Source organism: Sceloporus occidentalis, unplaced genomic scaffold (genome assembly GCF_023333645.1).
Source record: "Sceloporus occidentalis isolate IW3139 unplaced genomic scaffold, rSceOcc1.0.p SCAF_2, whole genome shotgun sequence".
NCBI classification, from domain to species: Eukaryota; Metazoa; Chordata; class Lepidosauria; order Squamata; family Phrynosomatidae; genus Sceloporus; species Sceloporus occidentalis.
Window position 1 is genome coordinate 261,174,427 of NW_028316982.1, and position 18,757 is coordinate 261,193,183.

General features: G+C 42.0%; 1 protein-coding gene across 2 annotated transcripts in view; it reads right to left on the reverse strand.

Moving 5' to 3' along the window:
* The window catches only part of LOC149320070 (tyrosinase-like), an 81,160-nt gene that overhangs the window by 42,168 nt on the left and 20,235 nt on the right, over positions 1–18,757 (reverse strand). The gene's annotated exons all lie outside the window — the stretch shown is intronic.

The window sequence follows — 18,757 nt, forward strand, 5'->3', positions numbered from 1 at the left end:
CAAGGACACCCCGCGGCAGTGGGGAGGAGGAGAAGGGACCGCTTAGCCCCTTTCTCCCTTGCTTCGCTGGGCGCAGCCGTCTGAAGGCTGCGCCCAGTGACTCAAAGCAGTGCTGCAAACCAGGAAGGAGCTCCGAAACGGAGCTCCTCCCTGCTCCGCATAAAGGGCGCACTAAGCACCCTGGCACGGAGCGACGATGTCACATCCGCGCCGCCCCGTATAGAGGCGGCGCGGTCATGACGTCGTCATGGCGGCCCCCATGTGGAAGGGGAGCCGACATTTTGTACGGACTCAGTCCGTACTAGGGTTAGGGGGGTGCGGAAGCACCGCACCTTCCTAACCCTAGTATGGACTGACTCCGTACTTTCATGGCGGTCTGTAACCCGCCAATACAACTTTTAAAATGCTGGCCTAATTCCCACTTACCTCTTGATTCGATTTCTGAACCGATTCCTGAAACTGGTTCAATAATCACAGTAGTTCCCACTATGTTTGCGCCGGTTTCAAGAATCAGTGCAGGAAGCTTCCCTGCCATGCCTCCCTCTGTCCTCCTGGCCATACTGGAGCGGAGGAGAGGCCGGGGCAGAAGTAGAGAGGCAGGCATGGAGGTATGGCCGGGAGGCCAGGGAAGCCGCTGCCAGTGGGAACCAGGGCAGATTCGAATCTGATTCAAATTCACCTGGTTCCCACTTGGGCTAAATTTATTTATTTCCAAAAGCCACCCCATTTTAGCAGTGTCTTTTTGATGTGGGTTAAATGGGTAAAAATGGGTAAAAACCACAGTCCCCCTTTCCAAATCACTTCAGCAATTTGAATTAAGTGGGAACCATAGTGGTTTAAACCTGATCATTTGGAATCACGATCTGGTTTAAACCATAGTGGGAATGAGGATGCTGTCTAAAATGATTGTTGCTTCAAGTCTGCCTCCCCCAGCCATGGCCTGAAGGTCAGTCCCCATATAATCCAATGTACATACAGAAAACAAGTTCACTGGAAGTAGAGATCCATTTATTTCCTTTCATGATTTTCTAAGCCTAGCCTCAGATAATGGGACCCAACTGCAGGTAATAACAGTTGTCTTTAAATATTTTACAGGGTGTTATGTAGATGATGAAACGAGCTTTTTTTCTACTGCTCCAGAGACTGGAGATGCAAGACACCGGACTAGAGACATAACAGACAATGCATTTGAATGGCAAGAAAAGAAATTCCATTTGCCTTTAGAAGGAAGTAATAAAAAAATAGACATCCTGAACATGATTTGGGTTGGGCAGCTAAAACAGTAAATGCAATTCTAGGCTGCATCAACAGGGATATAGTGTCTAAACTTAGGAAAGTCACAGTATCAATCTATTCTGCTTTGAATATTGTGTTAAGTTCTGGGCACCACAATTTATGGAGGATGTTGACAAGTGGACTGTGTTTAGAGGAGGATGACCAAAATAGTAAAAGATATGGAGATGAAGCTGTATCTTAGGGAGGTGGGTATGTTCAACTTGGAGATGACTGAAAGGTGACATGATAGAGGTTGTACAGACTGGCAAGAAATGTCAGCGTTGGGGTGGAGTGGGGGCGTGGTGACTGCCGGCTGCCTGCCCTGACTCTGCCCCCCAAGTGGTGTCATGCTGCCTGCCCACCCAGATGGCAGGCAGTATCACAATGCTTCTGCAGCACAGTGTTTACATACAAAGAAACGCGGAAGAGCCGCTGCCATGGCAGCAAGGGCAGCTTTTGCCTGCTCCAAAAAGGAACGGCATTTTGCCACTTCTTTTGGGACTGGAAAAACACCAGATTGGTGCTGAAGCATATGGTTACCGCAGCCCTGATCCAGCAAGCAAAGGGATAGCACAGGGCCGCTCTTTCAGGGCAATCTGTTTCGCGCCATAGTCATCTTTAAACATATACAATGATGACATGTAGAAGATGGAGTGAGCTTTTCTCCTGCTACAGAGACTGGAACACAAACCAATGGATTCAAATTGCAAGGGGAGAGACTTGACCTAAACATTAAGATGATTTTCTTGCCTCTAAGAGCTGTTCAACAGAAAAATAGGTTGCCTTTGAGAATGGTAGACTGTTCTTGTTTTAAGGTCTTTAAACAGAGGTGAGATGGTGTAGCAGAGGTTTGAACTAGATGCCCTTTGAAGTCACTTCTAACTCTTTGACCTATGATTCTGTAATAATCCCCATCTGTGGACTTCGCTTCCATGGCAGGCTAGGCTCTGCTGTCTTTCCTCTTGCAGGCAAAGACTATACACACACACACACACACACACAAGGTAGGGGCTATTTGGTAGACCAGTGTGGTGTAGTGGTTTGAGCATTAGACTATGGAGACCAGGGTGCAAATCTCAGTTCAGTCATGTAAACCCATTGGTTAGTCTTGAGCAAGTCACACTCTCTTAGCCTCAGAGGATGGCAATGGCAAACTACTCCGATGAAACTTGCCAAAAAAACAACAACATAATTGGGTCACCTTAGGGTTTTCATAAGTTGGAAATGATTTGAAGCCACACAACAACAAAGGGGTTATTTGGCTGTGTAAAGAAATCCTGTGTCACATCTTTGCCTTCCTGTGATTTCCATTTTGTACTGACCTGTTTGCAGCCCCCCCCCCCCCCCGAAAAGCTACTCCTGGATAATGGAGTCCTGAAAGCACCTGCATTATCTACTGTTTGTGAGTTGTTTAAGGATGTTGCACTCCTTCATTCATTAGGAAGAAAATGACATGTGTTTGTGTTTTGATGAAAACCCTCTTCAGGTGTGGAGATGCCAGAATGTTCCATACTTTGTGGTCCCTGATTTATAAGTTAGACTTACTTGAGCTTTTCCAACGTATACAATTCAATTGAACTTCTTTGTTCCTGTGTCTTCCTGGCAATTAGGGATGTTGGGATGAAAACTGAAGATGGCTTCTCTCCATTTAATGGCTGTGAAGAACAGAGCATTTCAACAGGTGTTGCCTGTTACCTGGTTTGACAAGCAATGCCTGTTGAATTCCCCCAACTATTACAGGGACAGGAGCCCTCTCAGGTTTTCCCTCTAATAACTCTTTTCTGGATCCAGTTTATTGTGTCTGGGCTGATATCAGAGATAGGAAAGTTAATTAATGTTTGCTAACTAGCACATTGAATAGCTCATTTAGCTACTGTATAAGGGTTAATGTATTTTAGTTAATCACTAAGAAGCTAAAAACAAACATATCTTAATTCAGTGGTATTTGTGTTGTGTGTTTATATATGTGCCTATTGATGTATGGTCATCACACAAATTTTATAAGGTTTTCTTAGGCAAGGAGTACTCAGAGGTGGTTTGATATGCCCTTCCTCTTAAATACAGTGTATGACAGCACCTACTCTTTCTTGGCAGTCCCATATCCAAGTGCTAACTAGGCCTAGCACTACTTGGCTTGTGACATCAGATCGGATCTGGTCCCTTTCGCATATTTTGGCTTTATTACACTTATATTAGAGGGGGTTAGTGGGTGGGATTATGACTGTTATAGTTACTTAAATTTAAGTTAAACATTTGTACTAAATGCTTTACAGTGAGATGAAAAATGCCAACCATTATTATTATTAATTTATTATTTTATAACTGATTTCTACCTACACTCCAACAAATGTTCCAATGTTACAGTGTTCAACATTTAATTTCCTAGGACAAATGAAGAGCCTCTATTAGTTGTCTGATGTAGAACAGGGGAAGATGACTTGGAATCAAAGAAGACCATCAACTCATTCTAAGCAGCCCTTACTACTTGTTGGACTACAATCTTTTAACTTTGGAATTCACCTTGGATGAGTACAATTGTATTTCATTAATCATAACATTTGTTGGCTCTACGGTGCTGTTGATTCATTCTGCAACTAAGTAACACTTAAATTTCCACCTAAAAGCACTTAAGTTGAAAAATAAATTTAATTAGGTTGTCCTCTTTTGACTTTCCGACTTAATTGATAGCTATATTTTAACTAATTACTTCCTAGCTCTGGCTGATAGTATGGTTTTGCCTGGCAAAGAGGTCCATGCTTGTGATTCTGGTGTGTATAACAGCTAGGATGTTGAGCTGTTTCATTTTTGCCTAATGTACATGCAGACTTTTGAATCGTTCTGTATTTCCTTTTACTCTTGTTTCTGTATAGTCTTCCGTATTCCTTGTATACTTATCAATATATCTCCATATTATTTGGTCTGCTTATGTGTGCATTACTGGGAAAAGTTCAGTTGGAGTTGTCCGCGTAGATGAACAGGCCCGTATTCACCTTGGCCTCATGTTGTCCAGTTTAGATGAAGCAGACCAAAACCCCAGGGCCAGAACCAGCCCTGATCCTGGTAGACCAGACATGCATCCAGCCCAGTCCTGGGGTAAACAGCATTTACCCTCAGGCAATTTAACCCCTGGCTTGCAATTTGATCCCTAGATTTGTTGTGGAGTTTCCTGAAACTCTACAGCATACTTCAGCATACCCTCACACTCTTTATCTTGCTTGCCATTGCTAGTTCTGAAAAGCTTCTGAGAAGCCCTGTTGCCATGGCTGACATGGAAATGGAGTGCCTGGCCACATGGGTGTAGCCAGGTGCTCCATTTCTGCATCAGACATGGCCATAGAATCATAGAGTTGGAAGAGACCACAAGGGCCATCCAGTCCAATCCCCTGCCATGCAAGAACTCTCAAATGTGATGGGGGGGGGTTCTCAGTACATGTTGCAGGAAGATAAGGCATACTCACCTGTAGCAGGTTCCAGGATGGAGCAGGGATGAGTGTGTAAACACCCACCCATCCACATGCTGATCTGGGGACCAGTGCGGGTGAGCTCTTAGGAGCCCTGGTGGTGCAGTGGTTAAATGCCTGTACTGCAGCCACTCACTCAAAACCATAAGGTTCAATACCAGCAAAAGGGCTCAAGCTTGACTCAGGCTTGCATCCTTCTGAGGAGGTCACTAAAATGAGCTTGTTGGGGGTAATTAGCTTACAGTTGTAAACCACTTAGACACTGCTAGTACAGTATGAAGCAGTATATAAATGAAGCTGTTAGGTTCTTTTGATTTGTTTTTCAGGCCAGAACAGCAGGGGCCCATCTGCTCAGCCCTTTTGATTGCTGTTTTGTTTATTATTATTATTATTATACTTTATTTATATAGTACTATAGATTTTGTTTGAATATGATATTTCAGAAACTATCAAAAAACTTTCACACCCTTACTAGGATGCAGCACAATTCAGTAAACAAACCTCCGCACATACATAATCCTAGAACGTAGTTTCTGCCACTGACATATATCATTCTTCTTTAGTATATCTTGAGTATGATTGATACCTTTGTGCATACAGTCCAAAGATGGACAATTACAGCCCTCCAGATGGTGGACTACAACTCCCAGCCAGCATTGCCAGTTCTAAAGGTTCATAGGAGTTGCAGTCTAACAACATTTAGAGTCACACAGTTGCTCACCCTAATCTGACCATTACTGAAGTTTGTTGCTTTTTTTTATGCCCTTATAGAAAATGCACAAACAACACTGGGACAATGACAGAAAACATGGTGACACATTAACAACAGCCATTGGTGCATAGGTTGAACAAATAAATAAACAGAGGCATTTTGTTCTTATTCACATCAATGGAAAAGGAGTTTCATTATTGCTTGCAAAGGCTGCTGAATGCAAGCCTGCAGAGTTCTGTAGACTTAATAGGACACTGCGGGAGCCCCTGCTGGCAGCGTTTAGTAGAACATCAGAATCTTTTGTCAATGAAGTTAGAAGCAGATCCTGGCCGAATTGTCAAAATGCTTCAAAATCCAGCTTTCCATAATAGCATTCCCAGAGGTCTGTTCACCATTCTGTCCAGTTAACATCTTATCAATTCCTTCAATTGCAAAGCCAGAAGCATGCCATAAGAAAGCCAGGAAAGACAGAAATGGCAATATTTCTAGATTAATGATGGGCAGCATGTCCCAAAACATTTCAAAATATTCTTCCCTCAAGGAATATGAGCAACAACAAAAACAAAAAGCTTGAAATGCAAAGCAAACAGCAGCTATTAGACCAATCAACGTCTCATCTCTCTGACATCACTAGTGAATAGCCAATTGGTTTTACACACTTGACTCAAAGCTGAAAATTTTTGAACTTTAGAAAGAGCAGTAGAAGTAGAATGCAATAGCAGATACAGAAAAAAAAGGTGACAAGACTAGAATCAATAGCTGAGGGAGGCATTCTAGTTGTCCACTGAGCCCAGATCCAGTGTGCTTTGGTTCCAAAACCCCCCACGGATACCAAGCTCCATTAAATACAGTGGCATAGTAAAATTGTGCCTCTTATATAAATAAAATGGGAATAACAAGGTTTGCTTTGTAATTTATTTTTTTAATATATCCAAGCTGTGGATGGTTGAATCCATGGATACGGAAGGCCAACTCAAGTGTCCTGGAGTATTTGTGATCTGTGGGGTCACCATGGCAGGACCTTCTTGTTGGCTAACTTCCAGTAGTTATTTGGTCCCCCCCCCCCAACTTGTTGTCAGTTAACAATGTACAGTGGGCCATCCACATTCACTGGGGATGAGGGCACAGGACCCCTGTAAAAGTAGAAAAACCTGAGAGAACAGCTATCTGGGAATGTCTAGGTCCTCCGGGGCAATTCTACTACAAATGCCTAGAGAAGTGTTCTCTCTAGGAATCGCTATGTCCTCCAATGTGACTTTTGGCAGAAGTTGACAACAGAATCATGTTGAAGGACCTAGAGATTCCTAGAGAGAATATACAGCATTAATCAAATCCATGAATAATGAAATGCACAAAAGTCAAAGCCACAAATGTGGAGGGCCAACTGTATTTATTTTTGTGGATCTTCAGAATCAAAACAAGGGAATTAATTAATTAATTTGTTTATTTATTTACTTTATGGTCCTTTTAATAATATTTTATTAGAATGATTTGTGATTTCAGAGCTATGCTTTTGATTTTAATTGACTTTCTTCTATCTTATGGACACAGCCTTCTGGAGGTACTTGCTAGTACTGTGCCACATTCCTGAGGTTTACTCAGGAATCATTCAGAGGAGGGCATTTAATGATGTGGCATCTCTTTGTGGCATGCTCCAACTATTCTTAGTTACAGATGCATATCTGCATCCACAATTAATCCAACTAATTTCTATTTATTTCTCCACTGACTTTATCTACAACTAGTATTTATTTTGTGTATCACATAAAGAGTGTATATTAATTTATGTGTGTTGTATATTTGTGTGTTGTGTATATTTTATTAACTTTCTTGGCTCTCTGTGTGTGTGTGTGTGTGTGTGTGTGTTGCATTTCTAAATACATAAAAATATATTAACTTGGTTTTCTGGTGAACCTTGGCTCCCTAAAGATTGTTTTATTTATACAAATCCTAGGATTTCCCCAAGCAGATTGATAGTTGGTTTTTTGTTACTTCACGGCTTCATGTTGGCAACACAGACAGCAGCTGAGCTGGATTTTATAAATCTAATTGTGTATCCTATTGAGGTGCTATGAAAGTTGATAAACACAGGAGGGAAGGAATGCTTTAGTCCTTTCTGGTATGTTATCCTCATGTGAAGAACAACTTTAGAAAAAGGAGAGCCCCCTTCATCTATGGAGGCTAGTCATGAAATCTGGAAAGCTGGAAATGTTAGAAAACCAGAAATAGAAAATTCTCCATTTCTGGATTACGTGGTGGTATGCAAAAGGCAACTCTATGAAAAGGAGATCCTTTTCTATCTGTAAAGGATCTCCTGTTCACAGAGTTGCCCTTTGCATGAAAATCTCAAGAGTAGCACACTGTCTTTGCCATGTGCTTATTTAACTTACTTTTACAATGCCTGAATCTATCTATCTATCTATCTATCTATCTATCTATCTATCTATCTCATCATATTCAACTATCTATTTATCTATCTATCCACCCACGAACTTGTCCATTCCTCTATCCTGTGAAACAAATGAGTAGAGAGAATTGGAATTGCAGAGTGTAGAAACAATGCAGTTTGAGATCACCTTAATTGCCTTGGCTCGATTCTACAGAATCCTGGGATATGTAATTTTATTTTTAATTTTAATTTTTTATTACATATCAACATAATACATACATTAAAAGTTAAACATTTAAAAACAGATGTAACATACTTACATATACTTAAGAGCAATTTGTAGTTTTTTGAGGCACCAACACATTAGAGAAGGGTAAAGGCCTTGCAAAAACCATACATCCCAGAATTCCATAAGATGGAGCAACAGCAGTTAATGTGGTGTCAAACTGCATTATTTCTACAGTGTAGATGCACCCTAAGACAACTCATATGTATAGACTGGTGGTGATTGTGTAGCCCTCCAGATCTTGAAATGCAGGTCCTGGCATTCCTCACCATTGGCTATGCTGACTAGGGTTCCTAGTAGCTGCAGTTCAAATAATAATAATAATAATAATAATAATAATAATAATAATAATAATAAATTGGAGGACTGCACAGTTCCCTCCCTATAATAAACCTATGCTCTCTAACATTTCACAAATGAAAATTGGCACATGTGTGGCCACGCAACATCAGAGTATGGTCAAGATAGCAAAAGTTATTAATGAGGAGGAACACACAAGCTTAGAGAGGCTGCCGCAGTTTGCTTTTGCCTTCTTCTACAGGAAAGGGCAAGATTCCATTCCCCTCCTCTCCCCTCCCCATTGCTAATTGACTGTGAACTACTTTTGCACTTTCTATGCAGTTTAATATCCATCAGCTGAAATAAGCTGAGGACAAAGTGAGAGGAAGAGAGAGAAACTGGGAACATTAGGGGATAAGTAAAATAAATATTTTGGGCAGTCCACATCTAGTATGGGCAAGAAGAGTGTTTCATAGCAGTATTTTCATAAGCATTCCTCACATTTAGAAGACTTGAATATAAAACACACAGTTTGCAGACCAGTTCGCAGAAATTATAGTGGCGGCATATTCACCTTTCTGCTTGCATTGTGGCTGAAGTTGGGTTTCGATCCCAGAAAAATAAATCTCTTAAGAGGATCAGACAACTGCAACTTAGGGGTAATGGAAAGCTGGCACGGAAATGTGTTCCTTTTCTCTGTTAATACAGAGGTTTAAATACAATTATTGTTTGCGACCATTCAAATCCCCGACTCTAAGGCACTGGGTCAAATCTGTTTTCCATTATCCTCGGCACACATTGGTGGTATTAACCCTATTATTTAAGTGCAGGCACATCCAGATGGTATCTGTGCTCTTTTTCATTACAATGAAGTCACCTCTGCCTGTTAACCTAGCCAGGGTATCTTCCATGCAACCTTCAATGTTTAACATTTGGATGCATCTTGGGAATGTGATATTTGGAAAATTAACCACATGAACAGGAACTCCAAAAAAGGAAGAACCTGCAAATTGTTATTAAAATCATGTTGGTTCACTGGGAAGTTATTCAGACAGTGAAAATAATCCAGAATGAATCTGGGTTGAATCTTCGTTTGTTCATATGTATCCTGAATGAACCCGATTAAATTTTTTGGGGCGTGGGCTGCTAAAACCCCGACTTAACCTGAGATAATTGATACCAGTCTTTTTCTTGAGTTTTTAAAAAAGATTTTAAAAAGCAGTGTGAATAACTGATGTGAAGAGATCTGAGATTAAACTCTGGATGGCTTGAACACATTTCAAATACATTCACATCGTTGACTCCATGTTTATTTGAGTGCTGACATGGGTGAGCAACAGAATTTACAGAGATGCAGTTCCATAGTGTGGATAATAAACCCGGAATATGTGAGTGAAGTTATTTACATCATTTCACTGTAAAAAAAAATGATGCCTGAATGACCCCTAGGCTAGCCGTTGCACTTTCCTAGATTTACAGACCAGCTCTATATTCAGGATCCCAACATAGCCATGATCATGATGGCACTATTGCCGTGATCACAAATGCCTGCCTAAACCTACTTTACTAGGCAGCAGCCACACTGAGAGAAGGCGGTCTGTTAGCTGACCATTGGACAACAAAAGAAGAAGTCTCCATCCCTTGGTACAGCTCATGCCCAGTAAAGGTGGTTCGGAGATGATAATTAATTATATATGCTTAGTTACATGTTGTAACTAAGTAGACGATGTAGAATATGGGCCATCCTTCTCATTTTGATTATGTGCTCTGTTTGAGGCCTAGCTTATATTGAGACTTGGTTATACTTAAGGTAGAATCATAGAATCATAGAGTTGGAAGAGACCCTAAGGGCCATCCAGTCCAACCCCCTGTCATGCAGGAACTCTCAATCAAAGCATACCCAACAGATGGCCATCCACCCTCTGTTTAAAGACTTCCAAGGAGGTAGACACAGTGAAATGAATGTCATTATATATTTTACTCCATGGGTTTGCTTTAAGTGTGACTTAAGTCTCAAGCCAACCCTGTATCTTGGCAATGGGATGCATGCTTCAACATTTCCTTTTGTACTTCCTGTTCTTCCTCCTCCTCTCAACACTGTAAATGGCTAGGGGTGCCCTTGAAATTGGCAACTGAATTAAATAAATTGGCAAAAATCTGAAAGAAAGCCAAAACTGTCAGCTTCATAATCTATGAAGGTAGATGCAAAATGATTTGATTTTACACCTAGAAGAACCTGCAATTTCACAAGTAGACAAGCAGTAAACATAAATTTTAAAGTCATATAACCTACTGTGACATCCCAAGAAAGTTTTGATTTATTACCAGCTCTATTAAAAAAGCACACAAACCCCAAATCTAAAATTATGAGACCTAAATAAATAATGAAAGAGTGGGGATGATAGCATTCCATTTAATTTTATTAGGATGGGAATCTTTGTAAAGACATATTTTAAGGTGTTCAAGGAGAGATTTTTGTTTCTTTCTTTGTCACACTGGCAGTGTGATCAGTAGTTAGCAAGCAAAGCAAAGCAAAGCAAATGCACTCGCTCTGAGGTAGACTGAGCAAGAAATAAATTCTAGTTTCTTGTAGATTGTCAATAAATGAACATACTTAATTATTTCTCTCCCAAACACAAATCTTCCAACACTCCATTTTTGGAAAGGACAGCACTAATTAACCCTCTGCCATTCCACGTTCTCTAGCTCTAGCATCTCCAAGGGACCTTGAAAGGCTGTTCCCCACAAGCCCCATCCTCCATTTTTTTATATAAAAATGTTCTCAAGTGTTTCCCAATGCACTTGCCATCCAACTCTCCTGATTCATAAAATCATAGAGTTGGAAGAGACCATAAGGGCCATGCAGCCCAGGTCCCTACCATGCAGGAATACTCAGTCCAAACCCTTCCAACAGATGGCCACCCAGCTCCTCTTAACCTTCTTTTCCTCAGGCTAAACATACCCAGCTTTCTAAACCTCTCCTCACAGGCTATGGTTTTCAGAACTTTCTCCATTTTGGTTACCCTTCTATGGACACTTCCATCTTATCAATATCCTTCTTTAATCATGATGCCCAGAACTGGACATGGTATTCCAGGTGAGATCCAAAACAGAATAAAGTGACACCATTGCTTCCCTAAAAACACTAGACTCCTGTTGATGCAGTCTAAAATCACATTGGGTTTTCTAGCTGCTGCACCAGATTCCTGACTCATGTTTCATTCATGGTCCACTAAGATTCCTGGATCCCTTTTACATGCAATGCCGCCAAGCCAGGTGTCACCTATTTTCATAGAAACTTAGGCCCGTTACAGACGGGCGTAAAGTATGTCCCAAGGACGTACTAGGGTTAGGAAAGGGCATCCTAGTACGTCCTGGGGATGTACAAAATGGCGGTGCCCATTCTACATGGGCGCCGCCATGGGGACGTCACCACCGCGCCACCTCCAAACAGGGTGCTGTGGAAGTCCCAGCACTGCGTGAGGGTCTTTCCGTGGCTCCGGAAGGAGCTCCATTTCAGAGCTCCTTCCAGCTTTGCGTCGCTGGCGCAGCCTTCAGACGGCCGCACCAGTGACGCAAAGCAGAAAGGGGCCAAGCAGCCTCTTTCTGTGTGTCCCCCCCGCCATTGGGTGTCCTTGGGGCATGAAGCCCCAAGGACACCCCTTTCCAGGCCACAGGGAAGCAGCCTTTTGCTGCTTCCCTGTGGTCTGGAAAGCAGCGGATCGGGGCCTCAGAGGCTGCCACTGTGGCAGATGAGGCCCCGATCCGACGGGGAAAGGGCCGGATGCAGGCCGCCCCAAAAGGGCGGTCTGTAACATGCCATAGAGTTGGAAGAGACATGTTGTAACTAAGTAGACGATGTAGAATATGGGCCATCCTTCTCATTTTGATTATGTGCTCTGTTTGAGGCCTAGCTTATATTGAGACTTGGTTATACTTAAGGTAGAATCATAGAATCATAGAGTTGGAAGAGACCACAAGGGCCATCTAGTCCAACCCCTGCCATGCAGGAAATCTCAATCAAAACTTCCCAAACAGATGGCCATCCAGCCTCTGCTTAAAGACCTCCAAGGAAGGAGACTCCACTACACTTCAAGGGAGTATGTTCCACTGTTGAACAGCCCTTACTGTCAGGAAGTTCCTCTTAATGTTGAGGTGGGATTTCTTTTCCTGTAGCTTGCACCCATTGTTCCGGGTCCTAGTCTCTGGAGCAGCAGAAAACAAGCTTGCTCCCTCTTCAATATGACACCCTTCAAATATTTAAACAGGGCTATCATATCTTCTTTTAACCTTCTCTTCTCCAGGCTAAACATCCCCAACTCCCTAAGTTGTTCCTCATAAGGCATGGTTTCTAGATCTTATATCTGTGCATTTCATTTTTACTGACTAGTTGTAGTATCTTACATTTCTCTCTGTTGAAATTCATTTTGTTCATTTTGACTTAGCATTCTAATCTGTTATGGTCATTTTGAATTCTGATCCTGTCCTCTGTGGTATTAGCTACCCCTCCTATTTTGGTGTCATCCACAAATTTGATAAGCAAGCCATCTATTTTATCATCCAAGTAATTGATAATGACGTTGAATAGCACTGGACCCAGGACAGAACCCTGTGGCACACCACAAAGGGTTTTAAAAAAAATCTTTGGCAAGGACAGACCCAGTCAATCCTCTGTTGTCCCACTTTTTCAGCTGCTGCAAAAATGATCCAGTTCCACTCTTCTCCTCTCACTTTCTTGCTTTATCTTCATTTTGTTTCAGTTGTGGCAGACGGAGTTGAACATGCAGAAGTAGTTTGCATTGAGATATCCAGAAAGGAGATGAAAGAAGGGGGTGGAGTCTTGCCCTTGCTAAACTCAGAACATAAATTCCAAGATTTCTTAAAATTGTAGTTTTGTGTGTTCTTCCCCATTGACAAAATTTTGTCTCTTCATGTATAGCCCCACCCTTTTGATCACACTCTGATATGGCTCATCAACATGTCGTGGTTTTCATCTGTGAAATTTGTTTGCTTGTCTGTAACATTGGCAGTGTGATCAGGGTAGGCATGCCTGCGCACACACACAAAAAGAATCAAGTATGAACATACTTTTAAGACCAACTGAGCCAACTCAGTTCATCCACCATAAAACAATCTACCATTGTGTTTGGCAAGTACTGTTTTTGAATTCTCAGACATTAAAGTCAGGTGGGTGATCTATCAAACACTTGTAAAACTGCTACAGATTCATGACATTTGGCTTATTTATTTGTTACATACTCAGCCTCATGTTTCTTTCCATAAGCACCTGGCTTGCTGGCTCGCTAATTTATCCTCACAATAATCCTGTAAGGTATGCCCTATGTTGTAAAGATCAAAACCCAAAACTCCCAAGTCCCAGTCCAACACTGTGGCAGGACTCCTGTTGGCTAGTTCCAACTAGAGTAGACCCCACTGCTATTGCTAAGTCAATACATAGGTAAATCCAATTGATACAATGGTTCTACTCTGGCTGGGAGTAAGAATAGGGATTCAAGCCTCTAATCATCATACTATATTGATTCTCACGACACAGGCATGTGTGGTCATAAACTGACATGCATAAACCTCATGGAACCTTTTTTGCATTTCACAGTGAAAGCCTTGAAATGTTCTCATGAAACTAATCTCCTGACCTTTGCAATTAACTCTCTCACCTTTGCCATGATTTAATTGAGAGTTTGCAGTGGTCTTCTGATAGACTCAGCTGTTGGCAGGTGCTTCACATCACTTCTACACAGTTTGGGTAATGGCAGACTATTTGGTGGCACCACATAATCACACAGCATTTTTATTTGTTGGGGTATGTGTGTGAGAGTAGTGTATCTTGTGCAAGGAAGATATTTAGTATTCACAAGCAGAAGGTGAGCAACAACCAGTAACCCCCCTCTCCAACACACAAGGATCTAGCAGAGAAATAAAGCAGGCTTAACTTTCTCGGTAAGAACATATGAAGTACTTACAAATACTAAAGGTTTCATAATATTTTTTTCAAATGTAGTGTTCAAATATGGAAGTGAGTGAGAGAAAGAACAACTGCAGACAACAAAATGGAGGATGAACAAACTGAAATTAACTGCAGAACAATGGATGCAAAAAGAGAGACGATGTGACTGGGACTAACAAACAGGAGATTGACGTAAATTCATGCATTGGCTAAATTCTTAGAGAGACTTGCAAACTAGCAACTATGGGTATGTTAAAGTTGCTACCTCTAACAAGAAAGAGGGTAATGTTCTCTGTTTTACTCTTCAGCAAGTAAGGGTCCAAAGGATTATAGGGTCAAAGAACAAGGAATTTTTGATTAACAGGGCCAACATCATCAACTGCCACTTCTCCTTGGACTTGCCTGTCATCTATATCACCAGTCAAACTTATTGGAGAGGATCTACCATCTGCATGGGGATGACTGTGGCCTTTGATGTGCTCTAAGTCGAGGCACCATGAAGGGGCTGTTTCCACTTGTGATTTACAACGATTTAAAATACACCGTTTTAAATAAAACCGATTCAAAATAACCCTGGTCTTATCCCGCTTTTTTTTCCTTCGTTCTCATTTACCAACTAATTCGCTTTAAGTGATCCGCTTGCGTTCCTATTCAAATAAACCAGTGTATATATAAACCGGTTTTAGCCTTATTTCGTTCCCACTCACCATTTTGGGGCTGTCAATCAAAGCAACGTCATCAAAACGTCACTTTTAAATTTCACAGTTTTTTAATAAAAGAGCCAATGAGGAGGCACTTAAAGTGCGGCAGGAAAGGGAAGGAGGATTAGATGTGAGGAAAGGGAGAATAGCCTTCCTTCTCAAACAAAGAGCAGGCTTGCATTTTTTTTCCTTCTGTCTCCTGCGGGGAGGACAGGACAGAAGGTTTCGGGTTACTCCTCTGCTCTGCGAGGCTGTGTGTGTTTAGGAGGGAAAGGAGGGGTAGCTTTGCCCACAGCTGGGAGCCTGCGCTTGCAGGGTGAATTCTGAAGACAGATTTTTTTCCTTCCTTTTCCTCCCTCTCTGGTCTCTCCCTTCGAAGGAAGGGGAGTCCTGCAATTATCCGTGGGGAAGGATGGTTGAGGGGAGAGAGAAACTGCCTCCCCAAAGCACTTCTGCTTGGCTGCTGCCTTTGAAAAAAGACCCCAGAGAGGCTGGCGGAGGCTGCTTGCTTAGGGAAAGCTCCTTCCAGAGGAACTATGATGGGTTTTGCAGGACGGATCCCCGCTTCATGGCTCTATAAACAGCCCAGGGAGGGAGCACTCTTCCCCTCCATTACAAATGGTGTTCATTGATATACACACACACACACACACACACACACACACACACACAGGGTTTCCTTATCTCCCCCGAGATTGTTGTGCAGCAACCCTCTCCTTGAGTGGCACGGATGCTGAAGAGATTAAGCGCCTGTAAACCATTAAAATAAAATAAAAATCCTTATCTCTTATTGAAAGACCGCAGCAGAAAAAAGGGGTGAGGGAAGCAAAGATGCCGATGGCCACGACGGATAGGGACAGAAAGGGCAACTCCCCCAAGCCGGCCCATCGCGCTCGCTCCTCCCATCCAGCTAACCCGATTTCAGAGGCTGATCGTTCCCATTTAAATAACTAGATTCCTATCCCGAATCAAGGAAAAAATAGAAGGTTCAACCCTTCTATTTTTTTAACGCGGGTTATATGCCTTTAACGCGGTTTATAAAAAGAACCAAGATATGAATCGATTTCAAATGGGGACGCATGCGGGGTGATCTAGAACCGTTCTAGGTTTAAATCAGGTTCAAATGGGCACGCTACTTTCTGAATTCGCTTCGTAACCCGCGTTATACCCCAGTGGAAATGGCCCCGAAGTCCTCCAGATGTGAATGGACTTCCAGCAATCCTAGCCAGCATAGATTTCCAGCAATCCTAGCCAGCATAGACAATGGTGAGGAATTCTGAGAAATGCAGTTAAGCAACATCTGGCTACATGATTTCCGCCCATACCTTTAGCAGATTTTGGATCTCAGCCTTAGAACACCTTGATATTAACTGAGACTTCAAATGAACAAATCTGTCAGTTATAGCTTCTCTCCATTCTCATTTTCCTCTACTGTTCAGTTCAGTACAGACCAAACATTAAAAACAGTTGGAATTCTGTATGATCATAGAGCTGGAAAGAATCCCACATGACTACTGCATACTATATAGCACCATAACTACAGTGATACATAGTGCATTCTGGCCAGACCCTTCCCATGGCAGCCCCCCCCCCCCTTACCAGTAAGCAGCCACTGGGATTGGCAGGAGTCCGTCCCCTACTGGTTGAGAAGTGGCTGCCTGATGTTGCTAATATGATGACTTCTTGAATGCTATTTTGATTAAGAAACACATTTGTATGTACTTCCCTTCAATTTTGTATGCTTTATTTTTTTAAAAAATTAAATGCATGCATCATTGCAAAATCCAGACAAATTTTTCAAAGGATAACTGAGTTTTAAAAGAAAACTGAGTTTTGGTTCACACATTGGTTCAAAATGGCAAATTAGGTAAATTCACATTAAAATGCAAATGCTGGAGGTGTCTCCTAGATTATAATTGAGTGCTCCCTCCCTCCCCCCTCCCTCTCTCTGCGTCCCTCCTATTTTGCTTCATGATTTGTTGCCTCTTATGAAGCTACAATATGATGTTTCCATTCATGCCGGAAGAAGCATGACATTAGCTATTTGGGCAATTATAGCCATGAAATCAGACAAGGATATTTCTGTTTTATAAGCTTCTTTGTACAATTTCTTACTAAGATATATTGGGTTGGATCCAGATTATGTGGAAAAAAATTCTGGCAGTGGCACTTTTCTTTAAAAATTTGTACAACAGCTAGTGGAAGACTTTGAAAAAAAAATGGCTGTATTATCTTGAAACATAAACAAAGGGATGAATTAGCCTTTTGCTGCTCATACATGCAATCATTTTGCTTTTCCATTAACAGGATGAGATAATGAAAACAGAAGTCTTTAATTCAACAAAGCTTCCCATTTTGTCCAAACCATGAATCCATGATTAATAGTTTTGGAGCAAGCCAGGGTCTCCAAACTGTAGTTTGTTTTAAAACCGATTAGCCTAGCTTCCATCCTAACACAATGTCCAAGATCCTGGATTGGGGAGACACCAATCCATACCTCCTTTCCCACACACACCCAAATAACTTTTTACCTACTGCAATGCTTCCAGCATGGCCATTTTCTGGCAAGTGGAAAGTGAAAGCAGGAGTGGATGAGTGTCCAGCTAAATTCCTATAGCTGAATGTGCAATGTAAAGCATCCCACTGCATTTCTCAGGGGTTGTTTGGAGATCCCAGAGGATGAAATTGGCTTCATCTACACCGCAGATATCATGCAGTGTGAAACAGCTTTAACTGTCATGCCTTAATGTTATGGAATTCTTAGAATTGTAATTTTGTGGGATATCTAGTCTTCTCTCTCACAAAACTACAGTTCCCAGATTTCCATAACACTGAGCCATGGCAGTTAAAGTGGTGTCAAACAGGATTATCTCTGCAGTGCAGAAGCAGTCATTGTTGCTATGCATTCAGCTTTAGCTGCTCCCCATTCCCCACCAAACAGTAAACCAGTGAACTAGTGGCGAGCTGCAGCAGGAAAAAGAGGGCCAGGGGGGAATTTGGACAAAGTTGATAAAGTATTCCAGATTTTGCAATGACCAAAACAATTACTTCTGCCAGTGTCAAATTGGATTTAGGTCCACATTTGTCGCAAGCTGCCAGCCATTATCAGAAACTAGAAACCTCCTAACTTATTGTGACTTTCTTCATATGAAGGAAAGAAGGGGCTATGTCTATTCGCCAACTGTCTCAGTTTGGTAGGGACAGCTTTGGTTTAACTTCTACTGCCCCACTTGCTCAAGTGCTTTTAAAATGTTCCAGTTTATCTCTTCTTCTCCCACATTCCCCCTTCATCTGCAGTTTACTTCAGTTGCTGCAAACTGGGTGCAAAGTGCACAGGTAGATCACACACAATGAACTCAGCAGGAAAGAGAGGAGGGAGTGGAGTCTTGTCTTTATTACATTCAGTACATAAATTCTGAGGTTTCTCCATCACCCTGAACACTACTAATTTAGGCCTGGTCCAGACAGGCCTATAGGGTGCCCTCATCACGTGCAGGGCACAGCCATTTTGATACAACGGATGCCTAGCGTCTGCACTTCGCAGTGCCATAATGATGTCACAAGTGCGCACTGTGGCATCATTATGGTGCCCCCAAAAGAACCCATTTTTCATGGGTTCTTTTTGCTATGCGAGGGAGCCGCGTGGTTTGTTCGCTGTGGCTTTCTTGTGGAGCAAACCAGGGTGCCGG